This window comes from Pantherophis guttatus, chromosome 2, assembly GCF_059756535.1.
Source record: "Pantherophis guttatus breed Tessera chromosome 2, ASM5975653v1, whole genome shotgun sequence".
NCBI classification, from domain to species: domain Eukaryota; kingdom Metazoa; phylum Chordata; class Lepidosauria; order Squamata; family Colubridae; genus Pantherophis; species Pantherophis guttatus.
The window spans coordinates 11,642,501-11,663,289 of NC_142064.1; the positions used below are offsets into that span (position 1 = coordinate 11,642,501).

The 20,789-nt window shown below is 45.5% G+C and overlaps 1 protein-coding gene across 1 annotated transcript in view; it reads right to left on the bottom strand.

The window, feature by feature from the left end:
• Positions 1–7,290, bottom strand: part of ZBTB7C (zinc finger and BTB domain containing 7C) — a 183,495-nt gene extending 176,205 nt beyond the window's left edge. Inside the window, exon 1 of the mRNA XM_060690756.2 lies at positions 7,243–7,290. The gene's annotated coding sequence lies outside the window, so the exon portion shown is untranslated. The remainder of the gene's footprint in view (positions 1–7,242) is intronic.
• Between the last annotated feature and the right edge of the window lie 13,499 nt (positions 7,291–20,789).

Genomic DNA, 20,789 nt, shown 5'->3' on the forward strand with positions numbered 1-20,789 from the left:
ATTTGATTTATATGCCGCCCTTCTCCGAAGACTCAGGGCGGCTTACAATGTGCTCAGCAATAGCCTTCATCCTTTTGTATATTTATACAAAGTCAGCTTATTGCCCCCACAAACTGGGTCCTCAATTTACCTACCTTAGAAAGGATGGAAGGCTGAGTCAACCTTGAGCCTTGGCGAGATTCGAACCCTGCAGTAATTGCAGGCAGCTGGTCTTAATAACCAGCTTAATAACAGGGTGCCTTAAACCCCTGTACTACCAAGGCTCTTAAACCAGGAAAGCTTGTAAGACAGAAGAGTGAGAAGGGGTGTCATTCAACAGAGAGCCCGCAAATGGGGTAACCTCAAAACCAGTGGTGAAATCTAAAATTTGTTACTACCGGTTTTGTGGGCGTGGCTTGGTGTGGGGGGGTAATGTGACTGGGTGGGCATGGCCAATTTTTTTTTTTTAACTTTTAAAACCATTTTTTCTACAAACTCTTCCACGAAGAGGTTGTAAAAAATGCTTTCAAAAGGCTCTGACAATCCCAGCTGAGTTGCCTGATCGTCAGAGGCTTTTTTTCTTTTAAATGCCTCTGACGATCCAAGCTGAGTTGCCTGATCGAAAAAAGCCTCTGATGATCAGGCAACTCAGCTTGGATCGTCAGAGGCACTTAAAAGAAAAAAAGCCTCTGATGATCAGGCAACTCAGCTTGGATCGTCAGAGACACTTAAAAGAAAAAAAGCCTCTGACGATCAGGCAACTCAGCTTGGATCGTCAGAGGCATTTAAAAGAAAAAAAGCCTCTGATGATCGCACGGCTCAGCTGGGCATGGAGGGGGGGGCAGGGATTTTTGCTACCGGTTCTCCGAACCACCCGCCTCCATCGCTACCGGATCGGGCAATCCGGTCCAAACTGGGAGCATTTCACCCCTGCCTCAAACCTTCTTGTTGTGAATCTACCACCTTCTATTCATAAATTGGGTTTGCCTGCCAGCAAATCACGTTCTGGGCCTGCTCCTTCAAGATTCATTTTATCCATCCAGAATTTATCTTCCTTCCATTTGCTGCCAAGTATGGCCTTTTTTTTGCAGCCAATTAAGGGCACAGCCATCACAATAAACAGTGAATTAACAGCCTTAACCAATTGCTTCCCATCTGCTGTTTAGGACTAGATGTCTAGGAATAAAAGTTTAGAGACGAGTTGCTATGCCCGACAAACTTCAACATTTTTATGGATGCAAAATGGCACCTAAATGATCTTTTTTTTTTTTTGGTCTCCCTCAACAGAATAACAGATTTGGAAGGGACCTTGGAGATCTTCTAGTCCAGCCCTTTGCTCAAGCGTAGACTTTATACCATTTCAGACAAATGGTTGTCCAATCTCTTCTTCACCTTCACCTTCAGTGATGGGGAAACACCCACAACTTCTGGAGGCAAGTTGTTCCACAGATTAATTGTTCTAGCTGTCAGGAAACTGCCCCTTAGCTGCTTCTCTCCTTGGTTAGTTTCCATCCATTGCTTCTTGTCCTGCCTTCAACTGCTTTGGAGAATAGGTTGTCCCTTCTTTGTGGCAACCCCTGAGATACTGGAACACAGCTATCATGTGCAATCTGGGTTTATTTATCAGAAGCAATGATCAGGATGTGGGAAGATAAAGGATTATTTTCATTCTTCAGAAGCAATTGCAAAGTTGCAGGTGCCAATTTATTCTTAATCCTCTTTAAGAAGGCTCAATTGCTATTATCCTCCAAATTACATCTAATCCAATCTTGGTGGAGTTGTTTGCAGTTTCTTTCTCATGCTTTCGACTTTTCTTGGGGTGAGGTATCTTTCTTTTTTATATTTACATATTGGTTCCAGTTTCTCCTGCTATTCCGTGATAGATATACGACTGTGTAGTAAAGTCTTTGTGGGTTGAACTCAACTCATGGGGTCCATATGGCACACGCACATGGTTTTCCTGGAAATACAGGTAGTTCTCAACTTACAATCACAATGGACCCCAAAATTTATGTTGCTAAGTGAGAAATTTGTTAAGTTTGTCACATTGGTTAAGTAACTGGCTCCAACTGGCGCAGAGTGCGGCCGCGCGGGTGGTTATGGGATCGACATGGCATTCCCATGTAACACCTCTCCTGCACGAGCTGCACTGGCTCCCAGTGGTCTTCCTTGTGCGCTTCAAGGTCTTGGTTACCACCTTTAGAGCGCTCCATGGCTTAGGACCTGGTTACTTACGGGACCGCCTGCTGCCACCAGTAGCCTCCCACCGACCGGTACGCTCTCATAGAGAGGGGCTCCTCCGGGTGCCATCGGCCAAACAATGTCGACTGTCGGCCCCCAGGGGGAGAGCCTTCTCTCTGGGGGCACCTACTATCTGGAATGAGCTCCCCCCAGAGATACGGAGGATCCCGGATCTACGCACCTTCCGCCGCGCTCTCAAGACCTTTTTATTCCATCAGGCTGGCCTGGCCTAACTGTTTCCCTTTCCCCCCTTTTTAAAACGTAAATTTTAATTCGTTTTTAATTTATTGGGGTGTTTTAAATTTGTCTTCGGCCAAATTGTTTAATTCGATTTTATTCAGTTTTAAATTTTATATTTATGTTTTTTATCCTGTGGCTGTTCACCGCCCTGAGTCCTTCGGGAGCAGGGTGGTATACAAATCAAATAAAACTAAACTAAAAACTAAATCGCTGCAGTTGCTAAGTTAGTAGCACCAGTGGTGAAATCCAAATTTTTTTACTACTGGTTCTGTGGGCGTGGCTTGGTGGGCGTGTCAGGGGAAGGATACTGCAAAATCTCCATTCTCACCCCACTTCTGGAGAAGGATACTGCAACATCTCCATTCCCACCCCACTCCAGGGGAAAGATACTGCAAAATCTCCATTCCCACCCCATTCCAGGGGAAGGATACTGCAAAATCTCCATTTCCATCCCACTCCAGGGGAAGGATACTGCAAAATCCCCATTCCCTCCCCACTCTGGGGCCAGCCAGAGGTAGTATTTGCCGGTTCTCCGAACTACTCAAAATTTCCGCTACCAGTTCTCCAGAACCTGTCAGAACCTGCTCGATTTCAACCCTGAGTAGCACGGTTGTTAAGTGAAACTGGCTTCCTCATTGATTTTTCTTGTCAGAAGGTTGCAAAAAGTGATCACATGACCCCGGAGCATTGCAACCATCGTAAATATGAACAGGTTGCCAAGTGTCTGAATTTTAATCACATAATTGTGATCAATGGTTGCAAGTGTGGAAAATGGTCGTAAGTCACTTTTTTCAGTGCCATTGACACTAAATGAACTGTTGTAAGTCAAGGACTACCTGTACAACAATGTGCTCCTCTTCTGGGATTTTTTTTTTTGTTTTGTTTTTTTAATTCCCAGTTGACACCGGGAATTTCTTGGTGTTCCCCCATTCAGGGAATTGAATAGATCCAATTCTATTGAGCCTTTTCAAGATCATGAAATATTCCAGTACCTTAACAGCATTAAAATATTTTCCAAAACTCTTAGCGACTTTGGTTTTATCACCTCATCTATCCAGGAGTGGGCTACAGATCCTTTAGCAACAGGTTCGCTGCCTCGTTGCTGGGTGGGCGTGGCCATGGTGGGCGTGGCCTAGCCGGCTGCCTGAATCGGGGGGGGGTTTGGGGGCTTTTTTGCCCTCCCCACACTCTGGAGGCTTTCCTCGAGCCTCCGGGAGGCCCTCAGGAGGCCGGAAACAGGCTCCTTTTCGGACTTCCGGAACCTCCGGTAGGCCCATTTTTTGCCCTCCCAGACCCTCTGCACGGCCCCTGCACTTACCTGGAATGATGAACAGGCCCGCGTGGAGACTCCTGGGAGGGGCGGGGTGGGATGGGCATGGCTAGCCAGGGGCGGCATTTGGGGGTTCACCGAACCCCGGCGATCCTTGGCTAGAGGATCACCCGAACCCTGCTGAAACCCCAGGAGCCCACCCCTGCATCTATCTTGAAGGGCTGACACCATTGTACCATCTGATATGTGGTACAGCAGGGTGGGTAACGTGTAAGGAGTAGAAATTTCTGATCTCCTGAAGGGACTCAAGTTGCTCTCCTGTGATGTAGCCATGCCGTCAAAGGGGGGAGAGATGAAACTTTGGGGAAATTGTAACTGTAGGTAAAAGGTAATGAAGTCCCTGCAGGTTTTACTCCGCTAGTCGTTGCTGACTGTAGGGGGCAGTGCTCATCTCCATTTCAAGGCCATGGAGCCAGCACTGTCTGAAGAAATTTCCGCGGTCATGTGGCCAGCATGATATCACAGAGCACTGTTATCTTCCCACCAAAGTGGTACCTATTTATCTACTCCCATTTGTATGCTTTCGAACTGCTAGGTTGGCAGGAGCTGAGGTGAGGACGGGAGCTCACTCCATCATTCAGGTCTCGAACCTGGGCTGCCGGCTTTCCAGCCAACAAACCCAGCATCTGAGCCACGGTGGCGCAGTTGTCAGAGTGCAGTATGGCAGGCTACTTCTGCTGACTGCCGGATGCTTGCAATTTGGAAGTTCAAATCTCACCAGGTTATCTCAGCCTTCCATCCTTCCGAGGTGGGTAAAATGAGGACCCGGATAGTTGCCCATGGCAACTCGAGAGCAGACCAGGAATGCTTTGCGAGTTGACACATTGTCTAAGATCTACCCTCTTAAAATCTATTTTTGCTCTCAGAACATGCAGCCATCTATCTCAGTCAACTTTCGCCACCTGGGAAGCTTCCTACAACTCGCAAACAGGTAGTCCTCAATTTATAACCATTTACTCAGTGACCGTTAAAACTTACAACGGCACTGTACAAATCGTATTTACAAAGGGTCCTTGGAATTTTGGCCATCCTGGGGTCACAATTTCAAATGTTCCCTGCCAACCAGTGGTGGGTTGCCCCCGGCTCGGACCAGTTCACAAGAACCAGTAGTAAAACCGGTGGGAGGCTCCACCCACTGACCTGGACGTCATCATAGGTGATCTGCGCATGTGCAGAAGCGCGTTCGAATTGCGCGGGTGAACCGGTAGTAAAGTTAAGTAGAACCCATCCCTGCTGCCAACCTCTCGCAAGCAAAATCAGTGGGGAAGCTGGCAGGAAATTGGACTTCATGGACAAGTGAGGTCCTCATTTGGAAAAGAATACAATAGAACTGGAAGGGACCTTGGAGGTCTTCTAGTCCAGACCTCTGCTCGAGCAGGAGAACCTATACCATTTCAGATAACTGACTGTCTAGTCTCTTCTTAAAAGCCTCCAGGGATGGAGCGTGCATGATTTCTGAAAACAAGCTGTTCCACTGGTTAATAGTCCTTAATGTTCGGAAGTTTCTCCTTAATTCCATGTTGCTTCTCTCCTAGATAAATTTCCAACCACTGTTTCTCATCCTGCCCTCTGGTATTTTGGAGAATAATTTGACTCCCTCTTCTTTGTGGCAGCCCCCCAAATACTAGAATACTGCTATCATGTCATCCCTAATTCTTCTTTTATTTAGACTAGCCCAAGGGTGGGCAATTGTGGCTCTTTTACAACCTGTGGACTTCAACTCCCAGAATTCCTGAGACAACCGTCTCAGGAATTCTGGGAGTTGAAGTCCACAGGTTGTAAAAAAGCCACAATTGCCCACCCCTGGACTAGCCAAACCGAAATCCTGCAGCCGTTCTTCATCTGTTTTAGTCTCCAGGCCTTTGATCATCTTAGTTGCTCTTCTCTGAACTTTTTCCAAAGTCTCAACTTCTCTTTTGTGGTATGGTGACCAAAATTGGTTGCAGTATTCCAGGTGTGGTCTTACTAGGGTTTTATAAAGCGGTACTGATCACGGGTGGGTTCTAAACTTTTTTACTACCGGTTCTGTGGGCGTGGCTTATTTTGTGGGTGTGGCTTGATGGTCATGAGACAATTATTTAGGATTTAGCAGAGGTACTGGTCTACCAGGCTTTTCACTGCTTGCAGAGCTGTACCGATCTACCCATTTATTTTTGCAGGCACTGATCTACTCAAGTATTTTTGCAGGCACTGATCTACTCAAGTATTTCTGCAGGCACTGATCTACTCATGTATTTTTGCAGGCACTGATCTACTCGTGTATTTTTGCAGGTACTGATCTACTCATGTATTTTTGCAGACACTGATCTACTCGTGTATTTTTGCAGGCACTGGTCTACCCATTTATTTTTGCAGGCACTGATCTACTCATGTATTTTTGCAGGCACTGGTCTACCCATTTATTATTGCAGGCACTGATCTACTCGTGTATTTTTGCAGGTACTGATCTACTCGTGTATTTTTGCAGGCACTGATCTACTCATGTATTTTTGCAGGCACTGGTCTACCCATTTATTTTTGCAGGCACTGATCTACTCATGTATTTTTGCAGACACTGATCTACTCATGTATTTTTGCAGGCACTGGTCTACCCATTTATTTTTGCAGGCACTGATCTACTCATGTATTTTTGCAGGCACTGATCTACCCATTTATTTTTGCATGCACTGGTCTACTCATTTGTTTGCTTTTAACACTGATCAGCTGTAGGACGGCCCTTTGAAGCCCCGCAGCAAGAGTTTAAACAGTTTTTTTCCCTCTAGTCATCAGCTGGGACTCAGGAGGCAGCAATAGATTGGGGATGGGGCCAAATAAAAGGTAAGAATAATGCGGGGGGTGGGGGGGCAGAACCGGTTCGGTGATGTCATGTTGTCACCGCTACCGGTTTGGCGGAACCAGGCCAAACCGGGAGGAACCCACCACTGGTACTAATACTTCATTAGAATAATCTTGATTCTATGCTTCTGTTTATACAACCCAGGATTCTATTCGCTTTTTTTTGGCTGCTACTCCCGGCTCATATTCAAGTGATCATCCACATGGACTCCAAGATCCCTCTCACAGTTACTGTTTTTGAGCCAGGTCTTGCCTAATCTGTACTTACGCCTTTGACTTTTAGTGCCTAAATGTAAAACTTTGCTTTTCTCCACATTAAAATTCATTTTGTTGGATAATAATGGCGTCTTAATGATGGCAACCGGAAATGGTGGAATTGCCATGCAGTCACATGATGTCAAGCTTTTCAACTGCATTGTTTAGTGATAGAAATCCTGTTCCCAATTGCTATCGTAACCCGAGGACTTCCTGTACTTGAAATTCAATGAGGCCAGAAGCTAGAAATAATGGAACTTGTGGTATCACACCACCTGAAGGGACCTGGTTGGAAAGGTTTATCTAGCAACACAATTAAAAACATCTAGACTGAACCAGGCACAGCAAAGTAACACACTCACAGTTTGTCTTTTCTGTCTTCAGAACGGAGATGCGCAACGGTAATCTTGATCCCTAAAAGAAAAAAATGGATGAAAAAGAAGAATAGCTGAGATCAAAATTCTGATTTTCCACTGGAAAATGCACTCTCCTTTTCAAACTGATGCATTGTTTCCTTAAGAGCCATTGCAAAAGACTTGAAAAATATTTCTCATAAGAATTCATAGTTTTCCCTGTCCAAAGATATCTCAAAACAGGGCATACCGTGCTTGTCTCAATTGATTTTTTAAAAAAAGTTACCATGCATAATTAATATAACACAGTAATTATATTCATTCTAAAGTGTTTACAAGAGAGGAAGAAAGTGAAAAACAAACAAAATGCCATTTATGCAGGGAAGGTGTAAAAAGGTGTCTCGCATTAGATCCTCCAAAATATATTACTGTAAAAAAAAACATGAATTTTGACCTACTAAAGCTCTCTTAAGAATGCTAGGATATTTGAAGAACATTGCACATCACACCCAAATTTGGGTCTCTGTTAAGTGGGAAGCAAGGAAATTCTTGAATTCAGGTAGTCCTTGACTTACCACCACAATTGAACCCAAAATCTCCCAAGAGCCTTGGTAGTACAGTGGTCTAAGGCACCCTGTTATTAAGCTGGTTATTAAAACCAGCTGCCTGCAATTACTGCAGGTTCGAATCTCGCCAAGGCTCAAGGTTGACTCAGCCTTCCATCCTTTCTAAGGTAGGTAAATTGAGGACCCAGTTGTGGGGGCAATAAGCTGACTTTGTATAAATATACAAAAGAATGAAGGCTATTGCTATTGCTTAGCGCATTGTAAGCCACCCTGAGTCTCCGGAGAAGGGCGGCATATAAATCAAATTTAAAAAAAAAAAAAATCTCCACCGTTAAATAAGACAGTTGTTAAACGGTCATAAGTCACTTTTTTCAGTGCCATTGTAACGCTGAACAATCACTAAACAAGTGGTTGCTTCTGAATATCACGGGACTGCACCTTTCTGGATTCTCCATTAGCCCATGTTCATATTCACTAAACCGCCTGTCTATTTCCAGTATCTAATAGCAGTGTTTCCAAAACTTGGCTACTCTAAGATGTGTGCATAGAATTCTGGGAGTTAGTCCATGCATCTTAAAGTGGCCAAGGTTGAGAATTATTGGCCAGCAGCAAAGCATAGACAGTATTTGGAAAGGTTTTAGGAACCTTTATGAAATTTAGTCCTATGAAAAGAAGGACTAGGGGAGACATGATAGCAGTGTTCCAATATCTCCGGGGCTGCCACAAAGAAGAGGGAGCCAAGCTATTCTCCAAAGCACCTCAAGATAGGACAAGAAGCAATGGGTGGAAACAAATCAAGGAGAGAAGCAACCTAGAACTAAGGAGAAATTTCCTGACAGTTAGAACAATTAATCAGTGGAACAACTTGCCTCCAGAATTTGTGAATGCTCCAACACTGGAAGTTTTTAAGAAGATGTTGGATGACCATTTGTCTGAAGTGGTGTAGGGTTTCCTGCCTAAGCAGGGGGTTGGACTAGAAGACCTCTAAGCAGCGGTGGGTTTCACATTATGTTACTACTGGTTCTCCACACGCGTGCCCAGATTGGGCGCACACCTGCCTTTCGCACACGCGCCCTGTTGCGACCCAGGCCCAAGTAGTTAGTATTAAATACAAACAGTTCGAAAACAGACTTTATTAGAACAGCTGAGAATTAACTCATTCTCAGAGTAGTCCAAACTAAATTAAAGCAAATTCTTCAAAACACCATTCCACAGTTTATCACCTGACCTTGGGATAATTAGGCTAACTGCCAAAGGCTTTTCTTGGCAAAAGTTCAGAAGCAGAAGACCCCAACAAGAGATAAGTGCAGCAAGACAAGAACAAGTCTATCAACGTTGTTTTCCGGCAAAGAGGCCAAGAGCCGTTGCTGGTCTGTTTTAAGCCTTATGGGAGGGGCCAATCGTCTCTTGGCCTTACTCCTGAGTCGTCCTCTTTGCTTTAGCTGCTCTTGCCTTCTGGCAGCTCTTCTCATACGTGCACTAGGAACAGGCTCCTCCTGTTCCTCTGCCTCTCTACTGTCAGCCTCTGGAGGCTCCGAAATCCATGCATAAACTCCCCGATGGCCCTGGCCCCATCTCTGCCTCCGACGCAGAGCCCTCATCTGGGCCTTCCCCAGCCTCCAGGACTGGCCCATGTTCTTCCTCAGCCTCATCACTGTCCGACTCCACTGCCAGCTCCACAGGCTGCAGGCAGATCACAATACGGCCAGCCTCAAAAACGTGCCTAAATAGGATGGCACAGAGCCGGGGTGGGTAGGCAGCCCCCCACCCTGAGATTTCCACTACCGGTTTGGGCGAACCAGTCCAAACTGGCTGAGTAATACCTCTTCCCTCTTAGGTCTCTTCCAACTCTGTTATTCTATTCTATTCTATTCTAAGGCCTAAAAAGATGCCCACTGAAGAATGGCCTTTAGTGCTTCTCTCACAAAACAAAGCCCAGAAGGGCAACAGTGTTTTCCTGGTTCACAAGCCACAACTACATTTGGTGTCACCTAGTGACAAAGCTAATTAATGACATTATCCACAAATATAAGCATCCACTTTTCTGGCGTCTGTGATTTAACACACAGCGCCTTTGAAAGAGCCGCAGATAAATGTCCATCCAGACACCGCCCTGAAAAAAAATCCTTGGTTGTATAAACAGAGGCACAGAATCAAAATCACGTGAAGTATTAACACCGCTTTGTAAAGCCTTAGTAAGGCCACACCTGGAATACTACATCCAGTTTTGGTTACCATGTTACAAAAAAAGACTTTGGGGAAAAAAATGCAAAGAAGAGCAACTAAGAGGATTAAAGGCCTGGAGACTAAAACATAGGAAGAACAAGTTGCAGGATTTGGGTTTGGCTAGTCTAGAGAAAAGAAGGACTGGGGGGGACATGATAGCAGTATTTGAGAGGCTGCCACAAAGAAGAGGGAGTCAACTTGTTTACCAAAGCACCTGTAGGCGGGACAAGAAACAATGGATGGAAACTAATCAAGGAGAGAAGAAACCTGGAACTAAGGAGAAATTTCCTAACAGTGAGGACAATTAACTAGTGGAACAGCTTTGCCTTCAGAAGTCATGGGCGCTTCATCACTGGAGAGTTTTAAGAAGAGACTAGACAGTCACTTGTCTGGAATGGTATAGGGCCGTGATGGCGAACCTATGGCACAGGTGGCACGTGGAGCCGTATCTGTGGGCACGTGAGTGTTGCCCTAGCCCAGCTCCAGCACGCATGCGCGCGTCAGCCACCTGATTTTCGGTCCTTCCGGGCCCACCGGAAATCAGGAAACAGGCTGTTTCCAGCCTCCAGAGGGCCTTTGGGGGGATGGGGAAGGCAGTTTTCACCCTCCCCAGGCTCCTAGAAAGCCTCTGGAGCCTGGGGAGGGCGAAAAACGGGCCTACCGGGCCCAAAGTGGGGGGAGCGCGGGGGGGTCACACATGTGCGGGGGGACAGAGTGCATTGAATTATGGGTGTAGGCACACACCTGCACAAACCCCCGCGCTCCCCCCACTTTTGGCACGCGACAGCAAAAAGGTTAACCATCACTGGTATAGGGTCTCCTGCTTGAGCATGGGGCTGGACTAGAAGACCTCCAAAGTCCTTTCCAGCTCTATTCTATTCTAAATAATGGACAAGTTCATTCCATCTGACATAGTTCAGCTTTGATGTTTATATGTTAGATTTCACCTTAATTTTACATTGCCGATGGTGATTTACAGTTTGCAAAATGAGACCACTACAGAAATTATTTACTTATTTATTTATGAAATTTAATGTATCAAGGAAGGGTTAGAGTTTCTGATTTTTGATTTGAGAAATGACTTGATATACTGATCAGATATTCAGAAATAGCCCACTGAACAGCAGCTGTTGTCTTTCTCCACTCAGGGAAGACCACATATCGTTGACTACTCTCAATGAATGGGTTTTCAAGAGGTTATTTGTTTCGCTGTCAACCGGCTTTTGGTGTTGCTGGAATCTGCATTCCTATGTAACAGAGTAACAGGGTTGGAAGGGACCTTGGAGGTCTTCTAGTCCAACCCCCAGCTTAGGCAGGAAACCCTACACCACTTCAGACAAATGGTTGTCCAATCTCTTTCTTAAAAACTTCCAGTGTTGGAGCACCCAGAATTTCTGGAGGCAAGCTGTTCCATTGATTAATTGTTCTAACTGTCAGGAAATGTCTCCTTAGTTCTAGGTTGCTTCTCTCCTTGGTTAGTTTCCACCCATTGCTTCTTGTCCTGCCCTCAGGTGCTTTGAGGAATAGGTTAAACCTTCCCTCCTTCTTTGTGACAGCCCCTCAAATATTGGAACACTGCTATGATGTCACCCCGGTCTTCTTTTCACTAAACTAGACAAAACCAATTCCTGCAACCAGTCTTTATCAATTGTTCTCACTGTCAAGAAATTTCTCCTTAGTTCTAGATTGGTTCTCTTCTTGTTTTGTTTCCATCCATTGCTTGTTATTCTGCCTTCAGGTGCTTTGGAAAATAGGTATGTGATTTAAAACCATTTTTCTGTGACCTAGTAGAGCAATAGAAAATAGGTTTTAACTACTGCGAAATCCACAGCTTCTCATACTGAAGATTGCTAGCATATCATCTCCCGGTTGTATTTGCTTAAAACTAGACATTCTCAGCTCCTTTCACCGCCGTTTACAGAAATGACTTTCTAATCTTCTGATTATCTTTCACTGCCCTTTGTTGAACTGGATTTAGCTTGTCTGAATCCTAAAAATGCAGTGTTCAGAATTGGGTTTGACCAAAGCAGAATAGAGTGGGATCATTAATTTCCATTATTTCAAGATTATGCTCCTTTTGATCCTACTTAAATTGTTATTTTCCTTGTTTGAGTCATAACAAACCACTACTTATATTAAGTTTGGAAATAAGTGTGATTCCAAGATTGCAAGGCTTGGACAATTAGCTTAACACTACCCAATATTAGCATGTCTAATAAATGCAGTTGACAGGGCTCTCGGTTCTGTGAACACTTATTCTATGTTTGGGTTGATGCTAATAGTTCTTGTCTATCTTTCTAACTAGTTTCTCTCATATAAAGTGGAAGCTGTTGGTAATAAGTTAAGTATTTAATTGCTGCTCAGTATTAAATAAATAAATAATAAGATTTATGCGCTATGTCAAAGGAGGCATCTTTGCATTTGATTGGCAAAGAATGGGCCATAACTGACTCATTAAATGTGTGAACCCTTCTGCATCTGCTTGACTCAATTAAGAACTTTTACAATCTAGGGAGGGAGGGAGGAAGATGAGAGAAGAAAGGAAGGAAGGAAGGAAGGAAGGAAGGAAGGAAGGAAGGAAGGAAGGAAGGAAGGAAGGAAGGAAGGAAGGAAGGAAGGAAGGAAGGAAGTCCATCTGGGTTCAGTTCCAAGTGGGAAGAAAGACACTGGTGGATAGGACAATATGGTTTGAGGCCCTGGGCAATGGAGCACATGGAGAAAAGAGAGGGAGGGAGAGAGAGAGAGATTTATACCCTCTCTTGGAGCTTCCTGTTCCTGTATAAGAAATGTACTCTGATTGGTTGTCAGACTCCATTGGGGCAATGCAGGGCTAATTTCGTAGTTTGTCTTGAGTCCCAGGCTTGGTTGAATCTTGCTGGGTGATGTAACCTACCCAGGTGCCATGTGGTGAGATGGGTAAGAGGGCTAATCCTAAACTGAACCAGCCTTTTGTCCTGTAGATAGGATGGCCCAGTCTTTCTGGGGCTGTTAACAAAGGTGGGAGCTGCTTTCCAAGAGCATGTATCTCCTTTTCTCATCCAGGGAAGTATAATATTCTGCCTTTTTAATATTTCCTAGAATATTTCATTCTTCTGGGAGAGGGATGGGTGCTAACTTCTTATGGACGCACGGACGGAAGGAAGGAAGGAAGGAAGGAAGGAAATAAAGAAGAGGGAGGGAGGGGGGAAGGAAGGAAAGAAGGGAGGGAAGAAGGAAGGAGAGGGAGGAAGAGAGGGAGAGAGGAAGGAAGGAAGGTGAAGACTATCTTTAAACCAAATTGTTTGGGGTAAGATTTTGTTTTTTGAGTGGGTTCCAGGATATAGGACATAGAAAAGAGAATATTTCCTTTTCTGGGTCCAGAATCCAAGCGCAAATCAGGGGCAACTTTATCCAATAAGGGAGAATCTTTATAGCTCAGGATTGAAATGAAGGGTCCTTGGTGGTTTCTGAGCTTGGTCGTTTTCATGCAGACATTTCATTACCTAACTGCCCAACGGCACTGATGATGTTAGCTAGTGTGGGTAATGAAACATCTACAAGATAACAGACAAGCTCAGAGAGCACCAAGGACCCCGCAACTTTATCCGTAACAGGCAAACGTGGCTGGTCCAAGCCGCTTTTTTAATTACACCTCCCCAACTCAACCTCTGCCTCATCCTCATGGAATAGATACCAAGATTATTTCCTTCTTCCACCCTTTGGCTTCGTTATATTAAGCTGATGTTCTCATTACAGTTTACTCAAGCACAAATAATGGGAACGAAGCGGGAAGAGTAATTGGTCCTAAGTTGGGCACCACCATTCCCCCTTCCCACTACCGCTGCTCTTTGTGAACCCAGCGGCTAATAAGCAAAGCCGGAGGCAGTAAATAATTCCTATAATTCTGCAAAATGCCTCCTGATCTCTTTTCTCTCCGAGGCTGGAAGCTCCATCCCGCTCTGGAGGTCAGCAGCCGGAGCGTTCTCTCGCCATCTCCTTCTCTCCCCAAAGCTGCTAATGATCCCATCCGCCTTGGAGAAAGAAACTTAACAGGGGATGACCTTCTGCTCCTTGACCTCCAGCATCTTTTCGGCTGTCTGCAGGAGCTGAGATCATTAGGCCAATGTGCGCCACTGTCTGCGTTGGCAAGGAACGGGCTTGTTTTCTAGCTCTGAGGCTGGGAAGTCATCAACCATAGCAAAGAAATACTTTCTGGAGTAATATAATCAATGCATTAAGCGAGGTGCAGGGGGGAGAGAGATCCCCAGTCTTTTACTACTGCCTCCTGTTAAGTTCCAATGACATTAAGTTATGGCATTAAGTTAATGTCAAATGACATTTAAAAAAGCATGATTAAAGGGGAAACGCTTTCTCCAGCCCCCCTCCCTCCCGCCAGCGAATTACACACAGCTGCAGGTGCATTCACAGCTTCTGAGGCCCACCTTCACACCTTTCGGAGGTGCAAAAAATGGTATTTCTACAGGCAGTTCTCGCTTCCCGTCCTTGAGCTAATAATGCAATTTTCTCAATGCAAGTCTGAAAACAGGGCTGTGTTAAGCCCTCCCAAGCGACACAGGTCACCTCTTCCGTCGCAGAGAGAACTCACAGCCACACAGCAGGCACCGAGTTCCCTGCGCAAAATTTTACACAACTAGTCCAAGGCTCAGTGTACAAGAAGGCCTTGCCCTTGTTTAGCGACTGTCTTGTTTAGTGACCCTTCGCAGTTACAAAGCCATTTTACAAACCCATTCTTTGCAACCGCAAGAAAAAAAAGGGGGGCATAAAATTGGGGGCGACTGACTTAATTGCCCCGCTTAGCAACAGAAATTCTGGTTGCGATGCAGAGGTGGGTTTCAGCAGGTTCTGACCAGTTCTGGAGAACTGGTAGCGGAAATTTTGAGTAGTTCGGAGAACCGGTAGTAAAAATTCTGACTGGTCCCGCCCTCATCTATTCTCTGCCTCCTGAGTCCCAGCTGATCAGGAGGAAATGGGGATTTTGCAATATCCTTCCCTCAGGAGTGGGGAGGGAATGGAGATTTTGCAGTATCCTTCCCCTGGAGTGAGGAGGGAATGGAGATTTCCCTCCTCACTCCAGGCCTTCCCCTGCCACGTCCACTAAGCCACACTTATTAAGTCATGCCACGCCCACCAAGCCACACCCACAGAACCGGTAGTAAAAAAATTTGAAACCCACCACTGGTGGTCGTAAGATGAGGACTACCTGTATGGTTGTGATTCACAATATGGCCTGAATGGTTGATGGAACAGTCCAGCAGGAATATTCCAATATTTCAGATGACAGAGTTGGAAGGGACCTTTGGAGGTCTTCTAGTCCAACTCCCTGCCCAAAAAGCAGGAGATGATATACCATACCGGACAAATGGCTGCTCAATCACTTCTTTTAAAATTTCTTTCTTAAGAAAGAAAGAATTGACTTCCACATAAAAGCACAGGATTTATAGTGGGTAGCATCAATCAGGATCCTCTACAGCCGTGATGGCGAACCTATGGCACGCGTGCCACAGGTGACATGCAGAGCCATATCGGTGGGCACACGAGTGTTGTCCTAGCTCAGCTCCAGCAAGCAGGCACGTGCCAGACAGCTGATTTTCAGGCCTTCCGGGCCCACCAGAAGTCAGGAAATAGGCTGTTTCCGGCCTCCGGGGATGTGGGAAAGGCCATTTTCGTCCTCCCCAGGCTCCAAGAAAGCCTCTGGAGCCTGGGGAGGGTGAAAAATGGGCCTACCGGGCCCACTGTGCCATCACATGCCAAAAGCGGGGGAAGTGTGGAAGGCCTGCGTACGCATGCACGGGGGGGCGGGGTGCATTGAATTATGGGTGTGGGCATGCACGCACACGACCCCCCCGCCCCGCTTTTGGCACGCAACGGCAAAAAGGTTAGCCATCCCTGCTGTACAATGTCCCTTATTCAACTTATATATTAAGAACTTTTTAGTTGGAACGAGGACCTCAAGGGCAGCTGTATTTCCTCAAGTGCTCCACCGCTTTCAGTTCATTAAAGGAAAGAAAGTTTTTGGATTCATTGTTTGGATATCATCTGATCTTTCTTTAGAAGAACGCGCACTTGTTTGTACAATAAAATGACAGGGCAGATAATATAGAACATTTTCCACCCATCCTTTTCCTCCGCCTCTCCTGTGGAAAGAAATCTATTCATTCAAACAAATGATAGATAAAACCCTTTTTGTACTCTGTTTTGTCCGCTTAGATAACTGTCCCCTCCTATTTTTTTCATGCTGTTAATGAATTTTCACAAAACGAGCCTTAATCCCGTGGAGTGAATATTTTATCAGTGCCGACACTTTAAAAAAAAAAACATTGTAAAGTAAGTAAATGGGAATTGCTTTGCCCTATCTTTGTCTGGAAATATCTCAGTTGTGGGGTGTGGGTGTATTTCTCCTTTTATTATTGTTGTCCTATCACAGCCAAATTCAGTTGGGGGGTTTTATCTGATCCCATACACTGGCATTCATTCTAGAGGCCTGTTTTATCTGGTGGCGATTTTCCTTACCCAGCTTCGTGTATTTATACTTTTAATCTGCCTCAAAGTTCTTGAGAAAATTGCAAACAAAATAAAAATACAATGGAGAATACACAGGGCACTCTATTATATATTATACTATAAAAATAATTGAATATCTTCAATACATAAGAGCCACATTCTAGCATAGAGCTGGGAGCTACTGGATTTAACCACCAGTATTTTTTTTTAAAAAAAAAGCCGTTGAGACTTTGGAAAAAGTGCAAAGAAGAGCAACTAAGGTGACTGACGTCCTGGAGACAAAAACAGATGAAGAACTGTTGCATTGGGTGGGGTTATTCTAGAGAAAAGAAGGACTAGCAGGGGACATGATAGCAGTGTTTCAGTATCTCAGGGGCTGCCACAAAGAAGAGGGGATCAAATTATTCTCCAAAGCACCTGAGGGCAGGACAAGAAGCAATGGGTGGAAACTAATCAAGGAGAGAAGCAACCTGGAATTAGGGAGAAACTTCCGAACATTAAGGGCAATTAACCAGTGGAACAGCTCACCTTCAGAAGTTGTGGGTGCTTCATCACTGGAGGTTTTTAAGAAGAGACTGGACAACCATTTGTCTGAAATGGTATACGGCTCCCCTGCTTGAGCAGGAGGTTGGTCTAGAAGACCTCCGAGGCCCCTTCCAGCTCTATTCTGATTGATATATTTAAAAAAATGTAAATATTACAGAGTCGAGGAAAATCACAGCCTGTGGCACTAAGGATGTGCCAAGCAAAGGCTATCGGGAGGCATATTTTGGAACTGGGCTATTCCAGATCAATATACCCTCCAAGTTATCTTCGAGACCGCCTGCTGCTACCGACAACCTCCCATCGACCCGTGCGCTCCCACAGAGAGGGCCTCCTCGGGGTGCCATCAGCCAAACAATGTAGGCTGGTGACCCCCAGGGGGAGGGCCTTCTCCGTGGGGGCACCTACCCTATGGAACCAGCTGCCCCCTGAGATAAGGAGAATCCAAGACCTCGGTGCCTTCCGCCGTGCCCTTAAAACTTTCTTTTTTCATCAAGCCGGGCTGGCTTAACATATTTTTAAAATTTAAATTTTTAATTGGTTTGTCATTTTAAACTGGGGCCAAATTAATATATATTCTTTTAATTTTCTTAATGTTTGTATTGTATGTTTTTATCTGGCTGTACACCGCCCTGAGTCCCTTGGGAGAAGGTGCGGTATATAAATTTGAAATAAAATAAAATAAAAAAATAAAATAAAATTTCTATCAAAGATGATGTAATGGGACCATCCAGTGGTGTATTGGAATATTGGAAGACTGCTATCATGTCTCCCCTGGTCCTTCTCTTCACTAGATTAGCCATGCCCAGTTCCTGCAACCGTTCTTCGTATGTTTCAGCCTCCAGTCCCCTCATCATCCTGGTTGCTCTTCTCTGCACTCTTTCTTTCAGCTGAACCCCATCAACTCGAGAGCCAGAGCAACATCCCCAGAAGTAGTTCCTGAGCAGCTTTCTTTCCAGACCAGACCATCCTACCCTCCCCCACCCTGTTTGGTAAGTGGGCAAAGGTCCAGCCAACACCCTGCCTTGAGAACCAGGCCACCAGCCCTTCCCCACTAAAAGGAGACTTCCTGAATGAGCTCAGCTGCCAGCCCCCACCCTCCCTGCCTGACAGATTTGTGTGATCCTTCATAGGGTGGGGCAGGTGATTTTCCTCTCTGGCAAAGAGCCCTGCTTTAAAACGTTCTGCCAAGGGCACTAAGAAAAGACAAGTGCCCTCACCGCAGACATGGAGCCCAATGGTGAAATCCATTTTTTTTTTTTTTACTATTGGTTCTGTGGGCGTGGCTTGGTAGGCATGGCAGGGGAAGGATACTGCAAAATCCCCACTCCCTCCCCACTCCTGGAGGAAGGATACTGCAAAATCCCCATTCCCTTTCCACTCCTGGGGGAAGGATACTGCAAAATCCCCATTCCCTTCCCGCTCCTGGGGGAAGGATACTGCAAAATCCCCATTCCCTTTCCACTCCTGGGGGAAGGATACTGCAAAATCCCCACTCCCTCCCCACTCCTGGGGAAAGGATACTGCAAAATCCCCATTCCCTTTCCACTCCTGGGGGAAGGATACTGCAAAATCCCCACTCCCCCCCCACTCCTGGAGGAAGGATACTGCAAAATCCCCATTCCCTTTCCACTCCTGGGGGAAGGATACTGCAAAATCCCCACTCCCTCCCCACTCCTGGGGGAAGGATACTGCAAAATCCCCACTCCCTCTCCACTCCTGGGGGAAGGATACTGCAAAATCCCCACTCCCTCCCCACTCCTGGAGGAAGGATACTGCAAAATCCCCATTCCCTTTCCACTCCTGGGGGAAGGATACTGCAAAATCCCCACTCCCTCCCCACTCCTGGGGGAAGGATACTGCAAAATCCCCATTCCCTTTCCACTCCTGGAGGAAGGATACTGCAAAATCCCCACTCCCTCCCCACTCCTGGAGGAAGGATACTGCAAAATCCCCATTCCCTTCCCACTCCTGGGGGAAGGATACTGCAAAATCCCCATTCCCTTTCCACTCCTGGGGGAAGGATACTGCAAAATCCCCATTCCCTTTCCACTCCTGGGGGAAGGATACTGCAAAATCTCCATTCCCACCCCACTCTAAGGCCAGCCAGAGATAGTATTTGCCGGTTCTCCGAAATACTCAAAATTTCCGCTGCCGGTTCTCCGAACTGCTCAAAATTTCCACTACTGGTTCTCCAGAACCTGTCAGAACCTGCTGGATTTCACCCCTGATGGAGCCCATTTCCCTCCATTGTGGTCAAGGTCACAGAGACCTTGGGTGAATTTTGTCCCTATGGGTTGACAGTCCCATTTCTTGCTCTGGGCTACTGCCTCCTTTCTTCCTAGCCAAGATGCCAATCAAAAGTTTGAAAAAGAAAAATCTTCCTGGCAGTGAAAAACGATGCTTCGTTACCCGACTGAGTTTGAAAATGGGGGTGTCATTTTTTTCTGAGCAAAATACGAAAATACTCTTTTTAACCATACTGTTTTGGGGTGATGGAAACCTAGGATGAGAGCTGTGTCTAGCTTAGGGCAAGATTCTTTGGGGACCAGTGAGTAATGAGTAATTCATTCAGAATTCCAAAATTGCAAAGAATGGTAATTTTTGCCTAAGAGTAGCATATGGAGAAAGTAATTAAAACAAGTAAAGATGCTGCTTTAGGACACATTGAAAATACTTAACAATCCTTGGGAGAAGAAGTGGGGGTTTTCTTCCTGGAAAGTTGGGGGCCTCTGTTCATCTCTGTGGCTTAAAAGACATTTTGAGGGTGCCAAATTCTAAATCTATACCTTTTGCTACTGTTTTCTTTAGCTGTGTTTAGGGTTTAATTCTGTAGAAAGTTAGCACCCAACCCCTCTCCTAGGAAAATGAGATATTGTAGGAAATATTAAAAGGGCAGAATATTTTCCCTAAAAGGGAGGCAGAAACTCAGCCCCCCCCCAAACTTTGTCAATGGGCCATTAAGGCCTGGGCCAGTCTATTCTACATAACAAGGATCCACCTCCTTCAGGCAGAGCCATAGTAGGAATTGCCCAAAGCCCTTTCATGACATCATCACCCCGCAAGAGTCAACCAAACTTAGGACACATACAACCTACAAAGTTACCCCTGCATGGCCCCATGGGAGTCTGACAACCAATCAGAATACAAGCTCAAATTCAAAGCCCAACAGAGGGTATAAATCTCTCCCTCTCTCTCTCACCCATGTGCTTTTTTGCCCAGGACCTCAAAACCATGTGGCCCTGTCCACCATTAAAAACCATCTTTCCAATCAGCCACCATGTTTCCAGTGTCTTTTTTTATTTATTTATTTATTTATTGGTTCGATTTATATGCCGCCCTTCTTCGGAGACTCAGGGCGGCTTACAATGCGTTAAGCAATACCCTTCATACTTTTGTATATACCTGCTTAGTAGGGCTTTTGGCCCCCCCCCAAGCGGTGTTCTTTTTTATACAAAGTCAGTTTATTGCCCCTACAATCCGGGTCCTCATTTTACCTACCTTTGAAAGGATGGAAGGCTGAGTCAACCTTGAGCCTGGTGAGATTCGAACTTGCAGTAATTGCAGGCAGCTGGTGCTAGTTAACAGCACTTTAGTCTGCTGCGCCACCAAGGCTCTTTCTCCCCACTTGGAACTGAACCCAGAAGGATATTTCTTCCAACAATTCAAACAAAATAGATTAGATCCTTGCCATTCACTGTACTACAGGACCAGCGTACA